General features: G+C 29.3%; 2 pseudogenes; one reads left to right on the top strand and one right to left on the bottom strand.

Annotated features, from left to right (window-relative positions):
* The first annotated feature begins 5,101 nt into the window (after window positions 1-5,101).
* Window positions 5,102-10,393, top strand: LOC107853804 (annotated as a pseudogene).
* Window positions 10,394-10,723: 330 nt separating this feature from the next.
* On the bottom strand, window positions 10,724-20,920 carry LOC124898650 (annotated as a pseudogene).
* Window positions 20,921-26,607: the final 5,687 nt, after the last annotated feature.

Genomic DNA, 26,607 nt, shown 5'->3' with positions numbered 1-26,607 from the left:
AACAATCTCTGTCTACTCATGATATCACCATATTCCTTAAATTTTTCACAATCATAGCCAACAGGTGGTATAATAAAGTCATGCTCATCCCAAAGGTTTTTAGAATAATAAATAAAAAAGGGGAAACACCTACATGCATAACTATGAATTTATAAAGATGAAAAATGTGCGACACATTTACTTAATCGAAATGTTTCTTTAAATCCTTTCATACCAAAGCTGCATTTGATCGAAACATAATATCACTAATTAGGTATTTACTCACATTGTTGATTTACCATGAGAGAATCATTGCATTACATCGATCTCCCAGTAATTTCTCCAATTCATCATTAAAATCATCCTATGTAATGCTCCCATCAATAAAACCTAATTTATTCTTCGTCAGGAGGTTCAATTGCATGGCTCGACTCCACAAGGAGTTATTTTCTATTTTTGTAAGTTGAATACCAATCTGTATAGCTCCAGGTTCATCAGAATTAGTCAGATATAGAGGATGGTCATGGTCGATCTTCAGCGCCATTGTTCTCCATCAAATCCATAGCAAAATTATCAGAAAAAATTATGTAATCGAAGGAAAAAAAACTCCCAAAATCAGTAGTATATTAGATTGTTAGCTAAGATATGAAATCTAGCTAATTCATAAGGGATAGAAGAGGGAAATCAGAATATTTACGGAAGGAAATTGAAAACTTTTTGTATTGAATGAATGAATTACAGTTGTAATACAAGAGGTTTTTATATACTAGTTCTAACTACACTAAAAGCTACATTGGTTGAGTATAGAAAAATATCTGTCACTAGCTCTAACAACCTTGATACAGCAGCAGCTTCTTAGCTAACTCTACGCTACAACTAGCATCTAATCAACCAGCAAATAAATGCTTATATAGTCATACTCCTCAATATAAATTTCTATGAATACAGCAGCAGCTTCTTAGCTAACTCTACGTTACAACTAGCATCTAATCAACCAGCAAATAAATACTTATATAGTCATACTCCTCAATATAAATTTCTACGCACAGAAGAAGAAGAAGAAGAAAAAGAAGTAGTTTAGTATAATGCATAAGATAGAATATAAGAATGCTACCAAAAATAGTTCCTAATAGTATTCTAACATAACCAACCCCATGTAGGAAATTTTGTTACTCTTTCTTTCTTCTCCTAGTCTTTTTCTCTGCTTGCCTCTTCGATTACTTCTTTCTGTTTTGTCTTTCCATTGTGGTCTTCTGAATTTCTACTCTATTAAAGTCCGCTAATTTTTCTTAGTTGGAAGTTGGAACTCTAATTTACTTTTGTCCCTATTTTGTTTGGTCTTTAAATATAGATAGGTGATCTAGTTCAGCTAAGGAATCCATCTATGTGGTCCATAAATATGGTCAGATGATACCAATAGTGGAGACAACACTGCTTCGATATGAGATGACTTCACTACTTTGGAAATAGAAGAGGAAAGTCTGGCTTTCCTAAATCAGCAACATACGTTAACAACATACTTCAACATTTTTTAATAGTTTAGACATTCCCTTTGTATTATTTTGAATAAATTACACAAATCTCCAAATATCAGGGTCATTAATACATAAAATCTCATACCAGTTAAAAAATTGCTCTTTATACATACCTAATGCAGACAACTCCACATTGTAGACTAAAGTCACAAAATTTCATCTTTCAAAATCTTCTCCACAAAAATTTTGATAATCTCTCTGCCACAACTATATTTTTTTCAATACCATAACGATGTCTCAATACCATTAATGAAGACCCAATTGAATTGAACCTCATTTCACTATTATATTTCATACATTAAGACCATGAACAAACCTTGAATTTTTAGAAGAGAATTGAATTCCACCTCACTCGCACTTCATTATTGATTTTTTCCACTAATTATTGCACAGATCCATGACCTCGTTGAATAATCACCAATTCTGGCCACCACATTCATTGAAAACAACAATCCATTGATAACCCTTCACTATTAATTCATCAGCATTTTATAGATTTTTAATCTTTTTTCAATCATTTAAGCCAATACCCATTAATTCAAAAAGAAAAAAAATAACAATATTGCTAATTTTTTGATAAGAACGAAAAAGGTGACTATGCTGGGAGAGAAGTTGTTGGTATATTTGGCTATTTTTCAATGAAGGTTGAGAGAGTTAGTGGGTAGTAGTGAAGATGGACAAAAAGATTAATTCATTAAATAAATTTCATAATACATACTAATGTACCACTATACATATGTCTTATAGTAAAAAAGAATGTATTTCTTATTTAAGATACATATGAATGTACTTGCATGCTAACGTATCATAGTCTACTAATTCATATATAATATGAAACTTAGTATTTGTTCATGAAACATGCAAAAGTATCTCTGTACATATGTATCATGATTAAAAAAATGTAAGTTTTGTTCATGATTGAATGCACTTGCATACTAATGTATCATAGTCTACTAGCTCCTTGAATGATATGTAGACATAAATCTATGTTTTCAATGAATAAAGTGTAACATTTTCTGTCATTGCATGTGAGAAACCTTATGTATGAATAATAACATTGCTATAATATATTAGACAATGATATTTATTATATATTTCAGAAGTGTAACTCTTTTCCACAAGTTAGTGATACCTATGTATTAAGTAAAATCATTTGATATATATTAAATGGTGCAACTATTCTGACACTTTATATCTGGAAGTGATATTATACGATATATATAAATATATATACATTAAATACATGCAATATATGTATCATACATATGTTACAGATAAATCAATCAGATAAACATGTATCAAATGTCTGTCATAATAATTGTACCTTTTCCTAACATTAACATTTATTACAATTATGTGACAGAAACCTTTCAACACAGTTTTTAGTACCTTTTCATATATATCAGATATATGTATCAAGAAAAAAAATCTCTTAGGAATATGTATCAACATAGACAATAGTTAAATCTAAAATTCATTCAAGTAGGAATCTGAAATCTTTTGAACATATTTTTGATAACTTTTTCAAATGTATCACAGTATGTTCGTGACACATTTTCCACATATATCATCAGGCATCTTATGAAATACTTCCGATATGTATCATGTACATAATATCATCAGGCATCTTATAAAATACTTCTGATATGTATCATGTACATAATATAACTTCTAATACATATATGCAATTCTCTAAACAAAAAATTCATCAATTTTTTTATACATTACGTTAGTGATACTTTTGATACATTGTACATTTTTTAGATATGACCGTCTACGATCAGATCGGAAGAAACGAATACCAAATCCATCACCCAACACAAATCAGCCACCCAAAAATCAACCCCAAGCCGACCTCCTAAAGTGATGCTAGTTAGAAAACACTAAATCCACCACCCAACATAGTTTTGGCAAAATTAAAATTATTTATTATTTCAGTAAAATTTAAATCATTGAACAACTACCACTCCAACGAAATTCAAATCGTCAATATTTTTATCTTTTTAAATTCAAATATTAAAAATATTTTTAAAAAAAGAAAAGATTAATAGAGATGTAAGAAATTGAGCAAAATTCTAGTTCATTGAATCGCGATCAGTCGCGAAAATTCTCTATTTTGAATGTTGAAAAAAAAAAACTATAAAGTGGATTTTGTGGTAAGTTGTTGAAAATTGAAATTGAGGGAGTGTTGCTGATTATTCATGGTGTTAATTGGGGGAGAAGGTGGAATGGAGGAGCCCAAATCATTTTCGTATGATTTACTCCCCTAAATAAATGTACTTTCATTATTTCTGTATTTAACTAACCGATTAGTTTCGAATATATCAGAACCAATATGTATCAACGCTTAAATTATGTATCACAAAAGATGATTTTTTAAATTTCATGTAATTGAGCAAAGTTGTAGTAAAAAGTACTGTTGGCTCCTTAACTTATGAAATTTGTATAAGCTATCTTATTATTTTTTACTTTACTGTTGGATTTGGGCTTTTTCTTTGAGCTAGACTTTGTTAATTTGCTTTTCCTTTTTCCAACAAAACCTCACATATAGTTTAGACCCCCTTCTAACTAACTTCCTAATCTAACTTTCAATAATTATAATTTATGAACAACTGTTAGTGTCTATATGTATTTAGGGATTATTTATACAAAAAATATTAAAATCTTTTTCTCTCTCTCTTTTAGTTACAGTAGAGATTAATAAGGAAAAAGATAAGAATCAACATCCAATATTTTCTTCAACTTCTCCATAATAATCCCTTTCTACATATGTATACAGACATGTATATAATAATATCAACGAATTCTATGAAATTATTTCATAATATATAGAGTACAATGTATACATAAAACAATTAAATGCATATGCATAAAGAATGGAAACAACAAAATATTGAATAATAAGGCTTTAAGTATATATAACTAATCCATATACAAAATACATTAAAAATACATGTGCGAAGACATGTATATAAATTTAAGAACATGTATATATAGCTAATCGAATGAGTATACAAAATATAAATTTAAGGACATAATAAACAATTAATCAAATGAGTATACAGAATACATATGTTCATACAATTATATATAATTCAGGACATGTATATATAAAAAATTAATATAATATATGAAAACACTCTATATCTAGAATACAAATGTAGACATAAAATATACACATATCTAAAATACATTTTATATGTATAAATATACAAATTCAAAATTTATAAATTTATACAAATTCACTGATACAATCAAGAAATTTATACACTGATATAAATTCAATCATACAACTAAGAAAACTTCTATATTGATAGAAATTCACTAATATAACTAAGAAAATTTATTTAATGGTACACATTCAGATGTATAAATTGATACAAATTCAAATTATATGTATAAATATACAAATTCAAATCTATAAATATATACAAACTGAAGCGAGTGAGATTTGTCCTCAATGTGTCACCTGAGAAGACAATAAGAATGAGGAAGAAGGAAATCTACCGCCATGAATTTCGCCCACGAAGGAGGTGGGGAGAAAGAGGGGTATAGGATTTGGCTTCAATGTTTTGCCATGAAAAATAATGAGGATGAAGAAGGGAGGATCTGTAAAATTTTATCGGGGAAAGAGGGAATGCGATAAGGACGAAAAAAGGGAGGATCTGCCATCATGTGATTTCACCAGAGAAGTAGACAACAAGAAAGAAGACATGGGATTTATATTCAAGGAGGTGGCAAGGAAGATGATGAGGATGAGAAAGGGAGGTCTGTAAAATTTCTTCAGAGAAGGAGAAAAGGTGAGGAGGACAAGGAAGGAAAGATCTACCGCCATGATATTTCGTCGGAGAAGTAGGTGGCGACAAAAGAGGTGTAAAATTTGTCTTCACGGAGGTGGAGAGGAAGATTATGTCCATTGAAATCTCTTTAAGAATGAATATGTGTATATGAGGGTCCACATAAAAAATAGTTATTAAACTGGAAAATAATCATGTAAGGTAATTATTTAAACTTTAACCATGACTAGTAATTAAAAACTTATTTTATCTATGGAATGCAATTTTTTTTTCTTATATAATAAAATTTGATCCATGGGTCATATATTTTTTTTTAAAAAGAAAAAATTATGTGGTGTGGATAAAAAGACTCCATTATCTGTCATGGTCAATGTTTAAATAATTATCATACATGACTATTTTTCTCTTTAACTATTTTTTAATATGGACTCTCATATACAAATAAAAGTAGAGTATATATCATTTTTAATTAAAAGCAAAGATTTTTCTCTCACCTAATTGACTTACTTTTCTCTCTCGCCTCTCTCACTTAATTAAAAAAAAAAAAGATTTTTCTCTCACCTAAAAGTAGCATACATGATTACTTTTTTCTTTGGGTATTGTTATATTTCTAACTTTTTCTTCAGCAATCTGTCTTTAATTTTCATCGAATTTCTTTAAATTTGTAATGTTGAAGGGTTTCAAGTAATTGTTATGTTTGATTCAAATGGTTGGCGAAACTTAATTTAAAGGTATATTTTCATTTGCATGTTTATATATACATATGAATATATTGGATGTATATTTTTTATGCATATATGTATACAAGTTTGTTATGTGTATACATATGAATATTATATATGTATACAAGTTTGTATTGCATATGAATATTATATATGTATACAAGTTTGTTATGTGTTGGTGCACATATACATATGCATATACTTATGTATATACGTTTGTTATATGTTGGTTCAAATATACATTATGAATATATATGTGTGTGTGTGTGTGTGTGCGTGCGTGCGTGTGTATCTGTTCTGTGTTTGTGCATATATACATATGTATATTTGTATATATGTATGTGTATATGCATATACATATATGTATAACTGTTTTCATATATAGACACTGGTTTTTATGTATTGTGTATTGCAAAGTAGAATGGGTAGCAACAAATTTACGATACTCAAATTTTCTCACACATAATCTTTAGGATTTAGGTTTTAATTCTCAATAGCAATGGGGGATGTTGAAGAGAATTAAGAGAGTGAATCACTCTCTTTCCTCTTTTATCTCTAAATTGAAATAGTAATAAAATTGTTAGTTAATATTTGTATATCAGGATCCTAAATACATTTAATCACTTACTGAAATCCTTAAAATATAATTATTAAAACTAAGACTAAGAAGTTAGTTAAGAGGGGTATAAGTTAGCTATATATGAAGTTTTGAAAAAAAAAAAAGTCATTTGATTTATTGAGCACAACTAATAAGTTAAGCAAATTAGCAACATATTTGGATTGATTTATTTGAAATTCTTTTGAGCAAAAATTGTGTTTAAGTATTTTTAGAGTGTTCGCATAAAATTTAAAAAAAAATTATAAGCACCTAATTTTAAGCTAAAATAACAAAATAAACTGAAAGTCATTAGAAATTTTAACTTATGGCTTTTCACCTATAAGTTAAAATCAAAAGTCAAAGTCAATCGAAACAGGTTATAAGACTAGATGTACATTAATTTTGAAAAGTTTTTAGCAAACAAAATTTAATTGAGATAGTACATGAATTCTGCGATAAATTATCCTGCAATCCTATCCAACCAAATATAGAACAAATTCTTCGTAGATCGATTCCTAAATTAGTTATATCTTATTCTTCACATCAAATGAGCCTCCATAGTCAAATCCACCAGCATGCCCAGTATCATAAAATTTAGAGGTCCACCATTAAAATGATGCACGCCTTTTCAAAAATGCTATATACTCTTCAAAAAGGGCACACAGTAGTAGGGAGTTTATAACCATAATTATTTGTATGTAATGTTTTGCTTTTCCTCATGAGGCATACAATTGTATTTAGAGGGAAGCTAGAGCTTTCTGCTTAGCACTCTTTCTAGAAGATGGTTAGGGAAATGAGTGTTCTTTTAAGTATATTTTCTTATTTGTTAATAGTACTGTTTACATGATTACCAGGAAAATAATGCATGCCTCCAAAATGGATTGATGTCGCTATTTTTATATTCAAATAAGCACTTGCATATCTTTTTCATCAAAAAAATATTTTAAAAAATGTACTTTCGATATCTACAGATTATATAAAATTGCAAGAAGGTTGAAAAATAATACATCAAAAAATTCTTTAATAAAGAAAACTTCTCAAAAATAATTAATCAAATTTATGAGGATCAAAATTAAATTTTGATCTCAATAATTTGATGGTAAATAGATAATTAATTATATGTAACAGTTTAAGAAATCTATTCTTCAAGGGAAAATTATGCAAAATGTCTATTGGGTTAAATTTTTTCACACAAAAACTGACCCACCTTTTAAAAAACTAAAAATGGCCAACCGACCATTGTTATTACCATAAATAGCCGCTCGGTTATATGATTTACCAAAATAATGGCATCCACCTCCTCCTTTACAGAATCATCAGTTTTAGGCTATTTGGCCATTTTGTTTCTAATTTTTTTTTTCTTTCTAAAAAAAGGTCTTTTTAATTATTTTTTCTGTGTTATTTAAGAAAAGTCTTTTTCACTGTCTAATTTTTTTTTTGTTGCTCTTTTGTTAAAAATAAATTTTTTCTTTTTTTAATTGTTTTCACTTCAGTTGTGAAAAAAATGAATATTTATGTTATTTTTTTATTTATATTTTATGTTTTTTTCTATTTATATTTTTATTATTAAGATAATTGATTATATAATATTGATACACGATTATACATCATTCATACAATGTCAATACATTATATACCAACTTATACAGTATCGATACACGTCTATATACTGTTTATACAATATTGATACATGCTTGTACACCATTTATACAATGTCGATGCATTACTTAACTGTTTATACAATATCGATACACGTTTATAAATATTTATACAATATTGATATATCACATGTACACTACACAACTATTTATACATCATAACTACATGTTTATACACCATTTATATAATATCAATACACATTTATACATTATTTATAGAATATTGATACATTACATAACTATATATGCAATATCGATACAATAAATATACGCTACATAACTATTTGTAGTGGAATACATTGAGGACATCTATGCTTACTACAAGAAGACTGAGGTAGACATGTTATCTCTACTCTCCCTACTTGTTTGTTAGAAGTTTTTTTTGTTTACAACTTGTACATGCTCATTACCCCACTGTGTGGGAATACATTGAGTTTGTTGTTGTTGTTGTACATGTTCAGTAGGATTATGGCGTGTAGAGTTAGCAGAAATCTCATATTTTTCAACTGTTTATCTAATTCTTTTGGATAGGATCTCATTAAGCTTAATAGATTGTCAAATTACTCACAAAAGCTAGTCTAATTTCAATATGGACTGCAATTTTTAGTCGGTAAAATAATAGGTACAAAACATAGGATATATAGACACATGGAGGGTATACTTGGGTTGTTTCTATTGTGATGTTATTCTATCAAGGATGATTATTGTTTCAATTTTAATTGAAAATCTGGAAAGAAATGGAGGTGTATTTTTTACCCCTTTCTTTTAATGTCATTTTTAATTGCAGATCGTTGGCTGCGTCCCTCCAAACTATATGGAACAACAATTTGATATCAATGAAAGGTGCGAGGCATCCTCATTGACTGATTGATTGAGGTATATAATGTTTGTTGTTGCATGTCATTTCTGAGTTCTATGAAGAATAATGTGATAATTTTAGGTGTCATTTAACGTCTAATCCAATTTATAGGTTCACTACAAGTTTGAACTGATGGAGGAGACCTTGTATTTGACTATGAATCTCATCGATAGATTCCTGACAGTTCAGTCAGTGATTAGGAAAAAACTTCAACTTATTGGAATAACAACTTTGCTTCTTGCCTGTAAGTATGAAGAGGTTTGTGTACCTGCAGTAGAGGATCTAATTTTAATCTCTGACAGGGCTTATGCCAGAAAAGAAGTGCTTGAAATGGTTAGTTTAAAGACCAAAATCTTACATTATCAGGACTTGTATCTCCATTTTGTTCTTCCTCGCTAAATGATTTAAATCGTTTTCTTATCCACAGGAGAAGTTGATAGTTAATGCCTTACAGTTCAACATGACAATACCTATAACTTATGTGTTTATGTGGTGGTTCCTTAAAGCCTCTCACACTGATAAGAAGGTTGGTTAAACGTCTTTATCACATGAAGAAGTAACGCAACAATCTGAATCACTACTTATACAATTTTTTGTCATTGTTTAAATCAGGTGGAGCTCGTGTCTTTCTTCTTGATCGAGCTATGTCTGGTTGAATATGAAATGCTTAGATTTCCACTATCAATGCTTGCTGTTGTAGCTGTCTTTACTGCTCAGTGCACTCTCGGTATGTCCAGGGAGTGGAACGTAACCTGCGAGAAGCATAGCAGCTACGACAAGAATCAGATTTTGTAAGTATATATTTTTTTTGAAAGATATTTGTAAATATACATCCCTTTATTGAATTGACAAAGATGTGTAATTGTGTGCCTTATTTTCTACGATAGGGAATGCTCGAAATTGATGGTTTCTTTCCATCAGAAAGCAGCAGTTGAGAAGCTTACTGGCGGGTACCGAAAGTACAACACATCTAAATATGGCAATGCTGCAAGATGTGAACCAGTTTCTTTTCTGTTAGAAGCCTGGTTCTAGGATAAGAAGAACACATGAGTGGGAATGGCATGCTTTGCCAGTAGTTGTGTTGAATGAAATTATTGATGTGTGCCCAACTTATGGTGCCCCAGGCTCTGGGGAAGGGAGAAGGGTGTTTTTGAGTTCTTTTGCTACCGAGAGAACCATGTGTTTATTTTTTTTTTTTCATGTACATTGTTAACATTGCTGGTATTTTGTGAAATATATTGCTTTCCAAACTTTTTCTTGAATACAAACATTAGAAAGTTAAAATTTCTTCTTAATAGTATAAAGCTTAAGTGATTAGAAGTTTGGACACATAACACACTTAACAACTAATGTGACTAGAAGTTCGATGGAAACACTTAAAAAGCCTTCATATATATATATATTTATATGTATCCTCTAAAACAATGACTTTATCAGTTGGTCTCGAGAATAAGGAGTGTCAATGTTAATAATACTAGTACGAGAGAGGTAACAAATTCGCATATTGGACCAACGTATTTATTAACTAGGTCTCTATTTTAGCTCGTCCAATATTATTTGGGCTAAATATGTAACTCATTGATTGAACCGCCATAAGCAAAAAATGCATATTGAAATCTGTATTAAGCAAAAGAATATTAGTAACAATTTATTTTTGATGTTTATAATCACAGTACAATAATTTTTTAAACTAAGTCTTGCCCATGAGACAAGAGTTGTATATATGTTAATAATCTAATCAGTGCAATTAAAGAATAAACTTTTGCCTCTTGGGCAAAAGTTTTTAATTTAAACAGTATAGCATTTGTACAATAATTTTCTAAACCAAGTCTTGCCCATGAGGCAAGAGTTGCATATATATTAATAATCTAATCAATGCAATTAAAGAATAAAATTTTGCCTCTTGGGCAAAGGTTTTCAATTTCAACAATTTTCTAAACTAAGTCTTGCCTATGAGGCAAGAGTTGCATATATGTTAATAATCTAATCAGTGCAACTAAATAATAAATTGTTGCCTCTTGGGCAAAAGTTTTTAATTTTAACAATTTTCTAAAGTCTTGCCCATAAGGCAAGAGTTGCATATATGCTGATAATTTAATCAGTGCAATTAAAGAATAAATTTTGCCTCTTGGACAAAAGTTTTCAATTTCAACAATTTTCTAAACTAACTCTTGCCCATGAGACAAGAGTTGCATATATGTTAAAGAATAAATTTTTGCTTCTTGAACAAAATTTTTCAATTTCAACAATTTTCTAAACTAAGTCTTTCCCATGAGATAATAATTGCATATATGTTAATAATCTAATCAGTGCAATTAAAGAATAAATTGTTTCCTCTTGGGTAAAAATTTTCAATTTCAACAATTTTCTAAACTAACTCTTGCCCATGAGGCAAGAGTTGCATATATGTTAATAATCTGATCATTGTAATTAAAGAATAAATTGTTGCCTCTTGGGCAAAAGTTTTCAATTTCAACAATTTTCTAAACTAACTCTTGCCCATGAGGCAAGAGTTGCATATATGTTAATAATCTGATCAGTGTAATTAATGAATAAATTGTTGCCTCTTGGGCAAAAGTTTTCAATTTCAATAATTTTCTAAATTAAGTCTTGCCCATGAGGCAAGAGTTGCATATATGTTAATAATCTAATCAGTGCAATTAAAGAATAAACTTTCGCCTCTTGGGCAAAAGCTTCTAATTTTAATAATTTTTTTAACTACGTCTTGCCCATGAGGCAAGAGTTACATATATGTTAATAATCTAATTAGTGAAATTAAAGAATAAACTGTTGCCTCTTGGAAAAAAGTTTTCAATTTCAATAATTTTCTAAAGTCTTGCCCATGAGACAAGAGTTGCATATATGTTAATAATCTAATCAGTGCAATTAAAAAATAAAATGTTGTCTTTTGGGAAAAAGTTTTCAATTTTAAGAAAAAGAAAAAGATCCTCAAGATAGAATCTATGTCATAGAGAGGGTTGTGATTGTTTCCATGTAGATTTGCAGGTATGAGAATATCTTCAAGAATTGTCTGATCTAGATACAGACCAATGCGCCTCTTTAGATCAGACCTGCAGGAAGTCGATATAATGTTGCTATTGCAGATTTTAACAAACTTGAAAGAAAAGGTATTGGCACTGCACTTTTCCTAGATTGTGTTGGAAATAAGCTAGTTATTGTTTCGACGATGATCCTTTGTCTTTTCTGCAAATCCAAATTCAAGAAACTTCCTTTAACCAACTGAGTGTCCTTGATGAATAAGCCCTGAAGAGAATTTTGAACATAATTTATCGAAATTCTACTAATAATGTCTTGTTTAAGACCTTTTGTTTTTACTGCCGACAGATCTCTCTGAAAGAAATTCAGATTTAGCATCGCGAGTGATTTTTCCCACTAGTATGATGGTGTCTCAGAATCAACGCACTGAACAGCTTTGGGTGAAAAACTATATTCTAGCTTTGACAAATCAGATGTTAGCTGCTCTTTACAGGCATTGTTTGTAATTGCATTTATTAACTGGCTAACAAGATTGACTTCTTCAGATAACGGTAGAAATGTTTCACAGCGATGAAGAACAGATATCGAGTTGGATATGTTTGGAAATACCGCATCCTTAAGGAATACCTCAGTACGAATTTCCAGGTTTTTCTCAGAGATATCTTCTGTCATTTTCATGAACCTGGCTGCACATCTGAGTAACGTCACGTTTGATATGGTAATCTCAACGTTCACTCTATAGCAGAACTTTGCAGCAAGTTCAAATGCATTAGATCCGCCAGGAAGACCAATAAGATTGATTCTTGAAACCTTTGTATCATTCGCCTTTAGCAGCAGCTTTCTAATTCTTTCACTTCGCGAAACCAGAGGGAACTACAATAATGACAAATTAGCAATAACATTAGAAATGTATCCAAGATATTCTTCTTTCATTTTTCTTAATTTTAACACGAAGCACATAACTTAAGTTTTGTAGTTCTGTTTTTGCATCTGGCTAAAACATCAATCTTTTTCAAGGTACTTTGACTAGCCATTTCTTTGCACAACTTTTGTTTTTCCATAGACTTGAGCATTGCAATGATGATGAAAAGCGGTAGATTAAATTACACGAGAGGAAGAAAGATTGTACACTTCATTTTTGTACCTTGTGAAGAGCAAAACTGGCTGATCCGACTTCTATAGTAAAATTACTTGAAACATCAGATATTGGCCTGCAATAGAAGATATAGTCAATGATCAAAAAATGGATACTTACATTTTTTAGAAAAAATTTAGCCTAAGGTTTCATGCACGCGCAACTTACATCTCAAGAATACAATGCTGGATGTATGGAGTCTTAAAGCTATCTAAATTCAAACAGTGAAACCTTAACTCTTTGGAGAGCAAAAGTCAGCCTGATTTTTCGCTTGTACATATGACCATAATTTAGGACCAAAAATAGCATAAAAACACAATCTTGAATGGATAAAAATGTTGAAATAAAGTTAACTATACTCTCTGTGTGTGCTGTTTATTGGATTCAATCTAACAAAGTGCCAGACATTTTCTGGTGTCTTTAAATTGTGGTGTGGAGTAATCTAACAACTAATTGCAAAACTCATCTGTACTAATTAGAGGGCCCTCACAAGATACACATATTGGAAACTAGAAAAATAATTATTGATGTCTACACCATTCACACCACATCTTGAACAAGAAAATTGAACACATTAGACTTTAGAGGTTTAAAAGGTCAGCTATTTGATTTGTCATTTTCAATGATTGCAGCCTTAGAAACTGCTCATCTATAGTCATTATCTAAAGTATATGATATTAACTTTATGAACTGATAGAAACTCTACAATCTTAGGTTTTAAGGTAAGTTCCATCACAATCAGTTTTCAAAGCTAAAAGTATTGCCATTTTCACTTATCCAGCACTTGAATGTGATTTGTCATCAGTGAAGAAGTTGGGACTTTCACTAAGGGAGTTCCAAATATAAATAGATGAACACACGAAAGAAATCAAGGGATTCAGTATCTACTATATATACATAAAAATATACTTTTTCCTGTATATATATAGCGTAATTCTTTCACGAAGGCCCTTGTGATATACGATCCTGGCTCCACTCGTCTTTTATAAATGCATTTATTATTCAGATATTTTGGTGGTTTTAGTTCTCTTCTAGTGTCAAATCTACTACCATTAGAGAGTTTAAACCCATTGCCTGTTGCTCTATGTTATACAAGCTAATAGCTAAGGTGCTCTCTCTTAGAATCAACAAGTTAGTGCTTCTTTAATCTCTAAAATATAGGTTGGATTCATCCGACATGAAAAACACAACCTTTCCCTCCAAGATCAAACCTTCGCAACTACTCAAACACAATTATAATCACAATAACAAAGTCCCCACAACCTGTTCGACGCAATTCCTCATCATCTTCTAATGCTAATTACACCACTAGTTTGAAATACTTGGAACTAATTTCTTGTACCACCTTGATCTTATACGTTTGGCCTTCCTAAAATATGTTGCGATCAACGTCAACTCCCATATTAACGGCCTTTCCCTCCAAGACCAACCCCTACAACTACTCAAACACAATTATAATTGCAATAACAAACTCCACACAACCTGTTCGATGAAATTCCTCAATGGTAAATATGTTACTACAACAATAGCATATCCCAAGTTCAGCTTACGTTTACCTCCCCAAAAATCAAATCAATATGTTAATTATATAACGAGCTAAAATTACCACAATGCATCAATAAGTTAAAATCACCACAATGACTTTTGATGATGAATTTCATACCTGAAGAACCCTTACGGCAAAAGTTGATTCTGTGAATGTTTGAAAGTCGATTCTGAAATTTGGAAGAAAGAGATTTAACGGTTTGGACAACTTAGCCTCGGGCTTTAGAGAGCCATCGCATGGGTTGATTCTGGAATTTGGAATAAAAAGACGAAGAAAGAGATTGAACAACGAATATTTTGGAGGAGGGTATTTTAGTCCAAAAAATATGACTTAATAAGTAAAGGCTATTTTAACAAAACCATTTTATTGGTGCTAAAATTTGAAAGTCACTCTAATTTGGGTCTATTTTTTTTTTAGAATAACCCGTTTTTTTATATAAGTGAAAGTTTCCCATTTTTCATTGGTTCAAACAATTCGTCATTTAAATACTCATATGCCGAGTTACCTAAGGCATATTGAGCTTAAAAGAGGCCAGTAACTACAGGGCTGGTCTAGCAGTTCTGGACATTTTAAGTGTTTATGGTACATTTCAAAGGCCCAGCAACTTGTATATTTCTGTAATAGGCCTACAACAATATAAGCTATAGTAAGACTATATATCATCCCTTTATCTCTTTTACTTTGAATCATAACTTGTACATCTTCAAGGATAAGATTTCTAGTACGAGTTCTATTGAGTTAAGTAAGGTGAAAGCCGCTTTTAACAGTTAATCTGATTTGCTATTGTGCACTTTAGACCTAACTCATGTGATTTTTTCCAAAAAAAAAAAAAAACGGTCACACACTGTTAAGAATATTTCTATACATATATAATTATTCAAATACTAATGGTTTGACATTGTTTAAGTTCCCTAGGTCCCTCTTGGCCTTTTAGCTTGATTTGGATAATTTAAACAAGGCAAAATGATTTTGACATTGTTTTGTAAGTTGGACACTTCTACTTACATGTTTGTTGGTTTTGTAAGTTGGACACTTCTATTTACATATTTGTCATCTGGACTTCAAAACTCACTAAAAAGTGATATTTTAAATACTTTTTTGGTGAGTATAACACACTCTCATCACGTCAACTGTCATGTTAGCTTCCACATCTGCCAGTTGCCACATCAAACACCTAGTCATTTTTAAATATTACATTAAATTTTATGTTGTTTTTAAAATTCTACACAAGAAATTAAATATTAAAATAAATTTAATTAAATAAATTCTTTTTATAAATTGTAGAAATTCTAATACACAAATACAATGAATTTTTCATTTAAATTAATTTAAATTTCAATTGTAAATTTAAATTTTTAATTATAAATTCTAATACACAAACACAATAAATTTAATTAAACATCAAATTTATTCTAAATAATTGAAATTTCTCTCCAATTAATTTAAAGTTTTAACTATAAATTCACATACACAAACATAATAAATTTTTAATTTTTATTTAAATATCTTTAACAATTTATAAAAGTTACAAAGTTAACCCTAAACAAAATAAAAAATTTAAATTGAGAAAGTGAAGTAAAATAAAATTAAAAAGTAAAACAACAACAATATCAACCACAACAAAGTCCCTCTTTAGGGATATATAAATATTTTTTTTTGACAATGAACAACAACAATAATTATCAACCCTCTTCAAGGAATAACAATAATTTATTTTTTTTTTACAATGAACAACAACAATATCAACCACAGGAAAGATCCTCTTCAGGGATATATAATTTTTTTTTTTTGACAATGAACAATAACATCAACCAGCAAAGACCCTCTTTAGGAATAATAATTTTTTTTTTTGACAATGAACAACAACAACAATATCAACCACAACAAAGACAAGGGATATATGATGATGAAGAAAAAGAAGACGAACAAAGACACGTCACCATCGCTGCCACATAGCCGGAACACCCACGAAAACCAAACCAAATCGACCTTTACCTTGTTCTCTAAATTCCGACCAAAACCTACGAAAACACCAACCAAAATCTACGAAAACACCAATTTTCGTAGAGCTACGAATAGAAGATAAGGAAAGAGTAAGCGATGGCAAATCCAAGAAGGACATCATTTTCCCCTTTGAGTAACCATAACCATAACCACCACAAACTTGCAATCTCCATTGCCTCTCTTCACAATCAAAATCATAATCAGATTCAGGGGATCCAAATCTCAAGTTTGATGAATTCACTCAAATCTTTCCTCAAGAAATCACATGTTTCCCCTTTTCTTCAGTAAGCACAAATGAAAATCCTGATAATTTATGCCTGCTTCCTTGGAGTTTTAACTCTACCAACAGAAGGCTTATATCTATTCAACCCAAAAGAGAATACACAAATATTCTTGATACTTTAGATATTCCGAAAACCTGCCACATCCCATTCAAATCATGTCAACAAGTATTTATATATACACTAACTTACAACTTTCTTCATATGCATAGTTAGCAATTTCTTAGATCCAAAGGGAGCAATCACGCCAGATTCTAAAAGAGGTCCGAATCTTCTCAATGATGAAACATAAATTGTTTATTATCTGGAGTATTTCAAAGTTCTTCAGTAGATCTACATGTAGGTAACAAAGAGTTCTCCATAACAATGTTGTTTGGATGGGCAGAAATTAGAATAGGGATATGATGATGGTGGAAAATGAAGAGGTAGGGATATGGTGATGGTGAATATGGAGGAAAAAGGAGGCTTGACGGTGGTGGACTGGTGGTGAAAATGGAGGAAATGGAGATTGAGGGGGGAGAGTGGTTTACGGTGGGTGGAGAAAAAGAAAAATGAAATATTATATTACTTATTTATTTATATTACCTTTAATTGAAAAATGTTTTATAATTTTTTTTAAAAAAATATTTTAAAGGTTGCTGAAACGCGCATGTTTTACACGTATTTTGCCAAATCATCAAGTTAATGTCAGATAAGTAAATAATAGTTTAAATATTGCTTTTTAATGGGTTTAGAGGTTCAGATGACAAACAGGCAAATAGAAGTGTCTAAAGACACATGCAAGTAGAAGTGTCTAACTTACAAAACGGATATATTACAGTATCATCTAGCCATTTTGCATTTAAACAAAGATTCAAGTGTTAATACTTGAGTATTGTGTTCATCCCTTCAATTAATTTCTGAGCACATTCATTTACATATCAGCATTTTTTATATCTACATCATTACTTAAGGCCGATTCAATGCACTAATTGAACTCACCTTTTGGTATAACCAAATCAATTTGCATCTGAAATGTAGTTGAAATCTGGGTTAGTTTTTATTTATATTTTGATAGGACATATTAGAAGTTAATTATTGGATGAAGAAATGAAACTTTCAATTTTACGTATAAATCATATTTTCAAGACGAACTACAATATACAGAAAGCCAATTGGAATAAACTATGAAGTATTCTTCCATTTTTAAATACTTGTCACAGTTTTTGTTTGAATTCCTCTTTACAAAACATAGGGGTCATTTGGTTTAAGGTATAAAAAGTCCAAGGGATAAGTTATTTCGAGATAAAATAAAAGATCACTTAGAGATCGTTTGGTTTGAAAACAAGTTATATCGAAATTAGTTATGCTGGGATAAATTATAATGCGATAAGTTATAATGGGATTAGTTAAGCTAGGATTATTTTTTATTGAGTTTTTGGTTTGTTGTATTCAAAGTAATATGCATGGTATAATTTCTAGGAATAAATTGATTGATTACCAAAATACCCTCCATCTTATTTAACTTTATATATATATATATATATATATATTTCTTTTTAAGCTTTAAATATTCATTCTTAAAAATTTTTATTATTTGTTAGAGAAATTAAAATGTATAAATAAATAAAATTTATATATTTTACAACCATTTTGAACGGTAAACTGCTCAAAATTTATTTATTTATGAATATATTATACGTTAATTAAACATAATTTATGTGTGTGTGAGAATATATTACGTTATATATTATGTTATATATAATTAAATTATATATAATTAAACATAATTAACATATATATATATATATATATATATATTCATAATATTATACATTATATATTACGTTATATATTACGTTATTACGTTATATATTACCTAATATATTATATTCATAATTAATGAATATATTATACGTTAATTAAACATAATTTATGAATATATAATTTATATATATTTCTGAATATATTATACGTTATTCATAATATATATTTATGTTCATAATATATCATACTGTTCATAATACATATTATACATTCAAAACATAATTATTATACAGTTTACCAATTTACATTAATTATTATTATATATATATATATATAATTTATTTATGAATATATTATACGTTAATTAAACATAATTTATTATTTATGAATATATATATATATATATATGTGTGTGAGAGAGAGAGAGAAATGAAAATAATAGAGTTTGAGGGTATTTTTGTCCTTTCATACATTTATACCAAGGATAAATTATGGTGGGATTGTTATCCCACCAATTGAGTGGATAACTTACCTCGGGACTATTTATTAGTCCCGAGATAAGTTATCTCGAATATTGCCAACCAAATATACAATAAAAAATTTTATTCCGAAATTATTATTTTATCCTGAGATTATTTGCTTCAACACCTCAAACCAAACGACCCCTTAATCCCTTATTTGGTTGGAGGGATTAATCCAACCCGGGATAACTTATCCCACCATTTTACCCTTAGTGATGGGATAACTTATCCCATATACATGGTGAGATAAGTTATCCCGGGATAACAATTTCCAACCAAACGATCCCTTATGATAATTTGACTAAATTAACTTTATTTATTACTCATCTATGTTTAATACTACTTTCTTGCACCATATTAATATCTCTCCATATTTATAACTAAGGATAAAAAGTGAAAACAAATATCTAATTATAACTTGATTTTCTAAAATAACAAGTATTATGAAATATTATCTTTAACAAGAATGACAAGTATTTAGAACAGAGGGAGTACATTTTTGAGCAAGCAAATATTATTCCCCTGTAATAATTTATGTGGCTAGCATTCAAATTTGGAGATTCAAACTTCTAAAATCACAAATTCAGAGCTTTAAACTTTTTCTCAAAATTTCGATTGTACCACATAAATTAAAATGAAAAGAGTACTTAATACATGATGATTACTTAATACATGATGATTTCCCTGTAGAATTGGTTATAAGAACAGAGAAATCAAAATTCACCGATCAATACACTTTCGTCGATTCATCGAAATAACACTTCTAAAATTTCTAGAACAGCGAATTCGCACTTAGCAGCTTTAAATTTTTATCAAAATGTTAATTGTATCACATAAATTATACAAAACGAGTTCTTAATAAATAATGATTCACTAATCAAAGCACCTTCATCAATTCAATTCATCAAAATAGCACCTTCTCAAACAGTTCAATATCAAAATCAGAAGAATTCACAGAGACAGAAGCATACAAATCCTGAAATCCATATTCACAATGCTAAGCATCATCACATTTAAGAAACAAAAAGGAATCTCAGGTTCAACAATTTTATCAGAGTCAAATGTTACAAGAGAATTAGTACCACTTATCAGTAACCCGGAATAAAAATTAGCTCAAAATTCTTCATGAATGATGTCCTTGTCCTCTGTTTTTACAGCGAAATTGATCTTGAAAACTTGTTTAATTGAGTAAACAATGACATAGCCGTCGTCGTAGATCGGCGGAGAAGAGATTTTAATGTTGCAAATTGAGAAATCAGAATCAAGGAAATTGCTAGTAGTGATGAGGTTATAATGAAGAGAAATCGTCGGTATTTCGGTTGTAAAAAGGAGTGAAGTGAGCGAGATATAAAAAGGGGAATAATGAATGGAAATTGTATCATCTGACAGAGTTTCTTTCTTACCGGCGACATTAGAGATGAAAGCGGAGTCAATAGGAGAAAAAATTGTGAATCCAGTGACGTTGAGTTGAATATAATGGAGGAAGTTGTCGTACAGAATCAAAGTAATACTGGAAATACTGGCGTAGCCTGAGTTGTACATTGATACATTGATTATCGATTCTATTTCCGGCGGATGCTGGTGGTTAATGGCCGCGGAGATGGAGGCAGGCGGAGAGTGATGCAAAAGTGATGGCAACAATGAAGAGAGACCATTTCAGAGCCCTCATGGCTGAAATTCTGTTTTTGATTTCTGAGTTTTGCGAATATGGGAGGGGTATTTAAGCGGGAAATAGATTTAGGGAGGGACACGTGTTCCTATGTGATTGGTTAACTTCAACTCGATTGAAATGACCGCATCTTACAATTTTTTAGTAGACTTTATTTTGCACAATTAGTATACAGTGACTAAGCTTTTAAAATTTATATATTCTGATAATATGAGAAATACATAAATTTTAAACTCTAAAATGAGATATATCCTTTTTTACTTTAGAGTAAATCTGACTAATTTTTAGAGTAAATTTAATTAATTTTTAGAGTTAAATTAGATAGTTTAATGAATGAAGTATGAAAAACACATCTAAATTATCTTCTTGTTTTGAGTTTCATATTCAAATTAATGGAAATGTGAGTTTCATATTTAAACTATTCTTTATTAGTATGAGAAAGTTATTAGTATGAGAAAATTAAATAAATTATTAGTGTTAGTTAAAAGTTAAAAGTTAAAATATCACTATGTAAAATAATTGATTCTCCACAGAATTAGAACTATGTCTTCCTCTCATCTCTGACTCTCTGTCGTGCATTAATAACTCCAACTCAACATTAAATAGTAAATTGAAACTCTTTCCAAAAAGAACAAAAAATATCTTGAAAATTATATGAATTTGTTTTAGGGTTCTTGAAAGGGGGCTGAATAGCGAGAAAGTGAGGAAGATAGAGAGAGTTTAGAGAAATGGGTATATTGACAAATTCTCAAAAAATAATTTGGCGTTTCTTTACAATAAAAATGAAAATTTACAAAACCGAATAAATAAAAATAAGGAGTTTAAATGGTAAGCACGCGATTTGAGATTATTTATTTGAATTTGAAGTTATCCTTTGCTTAATTTTTGCCAAGATGTTTGTAGGGGTGTGCGGATTTAATAGATCTAATAGATTTTTTAGGTTTCCAGTGAATCTATTTTTATTTGTGCGTGGATTTTTCTTAAATTTTGTTTCAATATTTTTTAATGATTTACTTTTTTTGTAAGATATATTCATTAATTATTTTATCCTGTAGTAATTACAGAGTTACAAATTTCTGTATAATAATTTATCCTATCTGTACTGTAATGTATATCTAATTCTAGATTTTGAATGTTATTTATTATCTTGTGTTGTTCTTCTCGTAGTGAGTGTTTTAAATTATATAAACTATCACATGTACTTTTATCTAAATTTTCTAAGGTTTTTTCTATCCATATTAATTTTTCTTTTAGGTTTTCCATTATTTTTCTAATTCGGTTTCTATAATTAATTTCATTATTTAGATTTTTTTGATTTTCTCTAGTTTTTCTAATGTATTCTAACATCTCTTTAATCTGAATAATATCCTTCTGGTAAATTTCTTCGTATAACTGTTCTAGCCAATTTGTAGTTTCAATTTCATAGTCTATTACTTTTTCTAATATTATTTTCTTAATATCTATTATTTCTATATTTTTAAGTATATATAAGATTAAAACTTTAAGATAGTCTAGGTGATCTATCTTTTAAAATTGGTTTTATTATAATATTTTGTAGTTGTTTGTTTTAGCCTTAGTAGTTTTTGCATATTTTTATTAAGAAATTCTATGTATTTTATATCTTTATTTTCCATGTATTTGTCTATATTTATTTTTATCTGTTTTTCTAGTAACTATATGTTTTTTATATCTTTTTCTAAAAATTCTATGTAACTTATCATCGTAAGTATTTATAAGAGTAGTTAGGTAGATATGGTATATAATTTACTCTAGTCATGTAATATTTACCAAAAGCTTTTTCTAATATGATTTTTCTTATATCTGCTACTTTTATATCTCTAAGTGCATAAAAAATAAGTATTTTAAATTTATCTACCATAACATCAGATAAATAATCATTCATTTTCATAAAATTGTTTTTTTCAAAATATTCCCTTCAATCATGTACATAACAAAATATGGTCATCTTAGCTTACTATATACTAGATTATTCTTAAATAATATGTTCTTCCGTCACTATTAACATGGTAATCCGGATACTTTTTCCCTTAAACAGCACCTCTACTCTGGTTACTCCCCGCCACGGCTTCTTACCTCATTGGTTTCACCTTTAGGATGGCATAGTCCTTAGAGATTTTTCTCCGTTTTCTTTTTGTTAATAAACTTCTTAACATATTATTCTTCGAATAATTCTACTATAACGTAACTAATATGAATTTATTTTATCATATCATGATTGTTGGGAATTATGAATTTAGCTATTCATAATCATAAATAAATATACCTGTTCGGGTAGTTTTGATATTTCTGAGTTTTGTTCCTCCATAGCTTTTTCCATTGAAATATGTCTATTTAATTAACTGAGTAAAGTATTTGTTATGGAATGGAGAGAGTATTTGCTTCAACGCATGAAGGCTTGCCTTTGCAATGTCTTCTGCTTTCTTTATTTATAGAACGAAAAGTAACTTTACAATCAAACTTTACACACGTTTTTTAAAATTGTAAATCTAAAAACTAAAAAGTCAACAAAAGGGGCTAGGCTACTAACTAGCCTACTAGCCTTTAATTTCCTACAAGTTTACATCTTTACGTAAAAGTCTATTTGTACAATAATTCAATCAATAGTTAAGACTTTGTACAATAATTCAGACTTTGTACAATAATTCAACAGTATCTTATCTTCGTTGATTTTGTCGTATCTGCTATATCTCCATTATTGCTTCTTATCTTATCTTTTCAGTTGGCATCTTGTCTTCTTTTATTCTAGATGTACTTCTGGAATAATATTATCTTCTCCATTACACCTTGAACATTGGTGATCTGGATATTTGTGTCCAATTATTTTACAATATCTTGTCAGCAGTCCGTCTGAAATAAATTCTTTTTTTATTGCTCTTGCGGTAGATTATTTTTCTGGGTTGAGTAGCGTCATTATCCATTGTCTTACATCTTCCATATCTGCTTGTCGTAGCTCTTTTGAATTAGAGTAAATCATTTGATGATCTCTCGAATAATAGCTCCATATTGGGTTTCCATTAGTATAATTATTTTCTAGTTCTTGAATAATCGTAGCTAGTCCAATAAGTCGTTTGTTTGCATAGAAGTCTGGTATCTCAATTCTGGGAATCTCCGGTTGCTGTGTAATATCCTCTGGGATGATCATATCTCTAGTTAGTCCTATCTTTACAACTTGTATAACTGGTTTTATTTCGTCATATAGTATCTCTGCCGGTGCGGTATAACACTTTATATAAAATAAATTTCCTTTTGTTATCCTCTTGTAGGTGGTGAATATCTTGTATAATTCTTCCATAGCTGTTAATTCTTCTCCGTCTTGAGTATATATGGTGTTTAATAGTCCATAGTCAAAACAGGCTTTAACTAGGCTTGGGTTAGTTTTGGGTAGTGCAATTAGTTTGTTATATCCTTGTAATTTTTGGGTTATATAGTTGGTATTTGGTTCTTTGATGTTTGTAGCTCTGGGGTTATGGTTTAGAAAGGTTTGTACTCTGTATATATTTTCTATGTATTTCTGGACGGTGTAGTTGTAAACTTTTTTATCTTGGTTTAGGCTATCTCGGTATGTGCTAACTTGTGGGGGTATAAATAAGTGGTCTTTTTGTGTTTTTGGTGTAAATGGTTTTTCAAATATTTTATTCATATTTATATTCTGGTATCTTGGTCGATTAACTTCTTTGCTTGTACCTGCAGAAGTAGATTGATAAATGTTATGGGTTTTATGGAGTGTCCCAACGTCTCCTTCTAGCTCTGGAACTTTAATGTCTTCCGATCGACATAGCTCTGCACACTGCTGAGTTAGCTGATTTGTAGCTATAGACTTCAGTTTATCTTCATTAGTCTTTAGCTTTTCTATCTCATTACCCATACTGTCCACTTTCATTGAAAGCGTAGTTAGGGTGTTAAGTATTTTTTCTAGAGTATCTTCTTCTATTATTTCAGTCTGTGTAGCTTTGTCTTGATATGTAATCTGCAATAACATTTTTGTTAGTACTGATCACTTCAATTGCAAATGTGAAATTTAATATATTTAAAACTAGTCTCCGAATCTCTTTTGTTGTAACTGAATTTTGTATTTTCTTTGTTAACCACCAGCGTACCTGTGTATTATCTGTTCGTACAATAAATTTGTTATATACAATATATGGCTCAAATGCTAATAAACATTTATATAATGAACATAATTCTTTCTTATTTATTTCCCATTTTATTTCTGTCTCGTTGAACGTACCTGAGTAGTATCTACAATGGTGTTCTATTTTTTCTGCTTCATATCGATATTTAAGTACTCCTCCGTAACTATATTCACTAGCATCTGCTTCTACTATATATATAAATTTTCTATTTTCATCTGGAAATTGTAATTTTGGTAATTCTCTACAAAGTAATTTTATTTTTTGAACTTGTTTTTTTATCTTTTTCATCATAGTTATATTCTACATCCTTTTTTAATTTTTTCTGTAGTGGTTTTAAGGTTTCTGCTAATTTTGGAATATATTCTCTTACTTGGTTTACTAGTCCTAAAAATGATTGTAATTTCTTTTTTGTATCTAATTCTTCTTTCGAATTTATTATTTTTTGTACTATATGTTGTTGCATTTTTACTCCACTTTTATCTATTTGTATTCCTAAAAATTCTATCTGATTTTTCATAATTTCAGCTTTCTTTTCGCTTAGACTTATTCCCGATTTTTCTATTATATCTGTAAACTGTTCTAATAATTTTAAATGTTCTTCTTTGGTTTTTGTATATAATAATATATCATCTATGTATACTATACAATTAGATAATTGTTTAAAATAATTATCCATAAAATGTTGATATCTACCTGGTGCATTTTTATATCCAAATGGTAATACGTTCCATTCATAAAATCCTTGTGGTACCGTAAATGCGGTTAATTCTTTAGATTCTTCTTCTAGCTTTAGGTGGTAAAATCCTGATTTACAATCGAATTTGCTAAAATAATTATATCCTTGTATTTGTCTTATTTTTAATATCTTATTTGGTATTGGATAATTATATGTTATAGTTTTTGCATTTAAATTTCTATAATCAATAACCATCCTACTTTTTCCTCTTTTTTGTTCACTATGTTTATTTACTATAAATGCTGGACTATTATGTTTACTATTACTTTTTTGTATATATTGTTTTTCTAATAATTCATCTATATGCATTTTAAATTCTTTTAAATCGTCAAAATTATATGTTAATGGTTTTTGGGTTATTATGCTATTTTTATCTATTAATTCAATTTTTATAGTAGTTTTATGTTTTTCCCATCCTTTTAATGGATCTTCACTATATAATTATTCTAATTTTTTCTGAATTATTTCTATTTTATTTATTGAAAATATAGTTATTTCTGTTTTATTTATCGAAAATACTACTAGTTCTATTGTATCTTCAGTGTTTTTTATATTTTCTAACTTTTGTGTAATTTTTTCACTTCCTTTTATCCAATCAGTTTTCTTTCTTATTTTATTATTAACTCTTTTTGCTCTTACTTTCTGTTTACATGGTGTTGTAAACCACCAG

The sequence above is a fragment of the Capsicum annuum genome, chromosome 1 (genome assembly GCF_002878395.1).
Source record: "Capsicum annuum cultivar UCD-10X-F1 chromosome 1, UCD10Xv1.1, whole genome shotgun sequence".
Lineage (NCBI taxonomy): Eukaryota > Viridiplantae > Streptophyta > Magnoliopsida > Solanales > Solanaceae > Capsicum > Capsicum annuum.
This window is presented reverse-complemented; position numbering and strand designations above follow the sequence as displayed.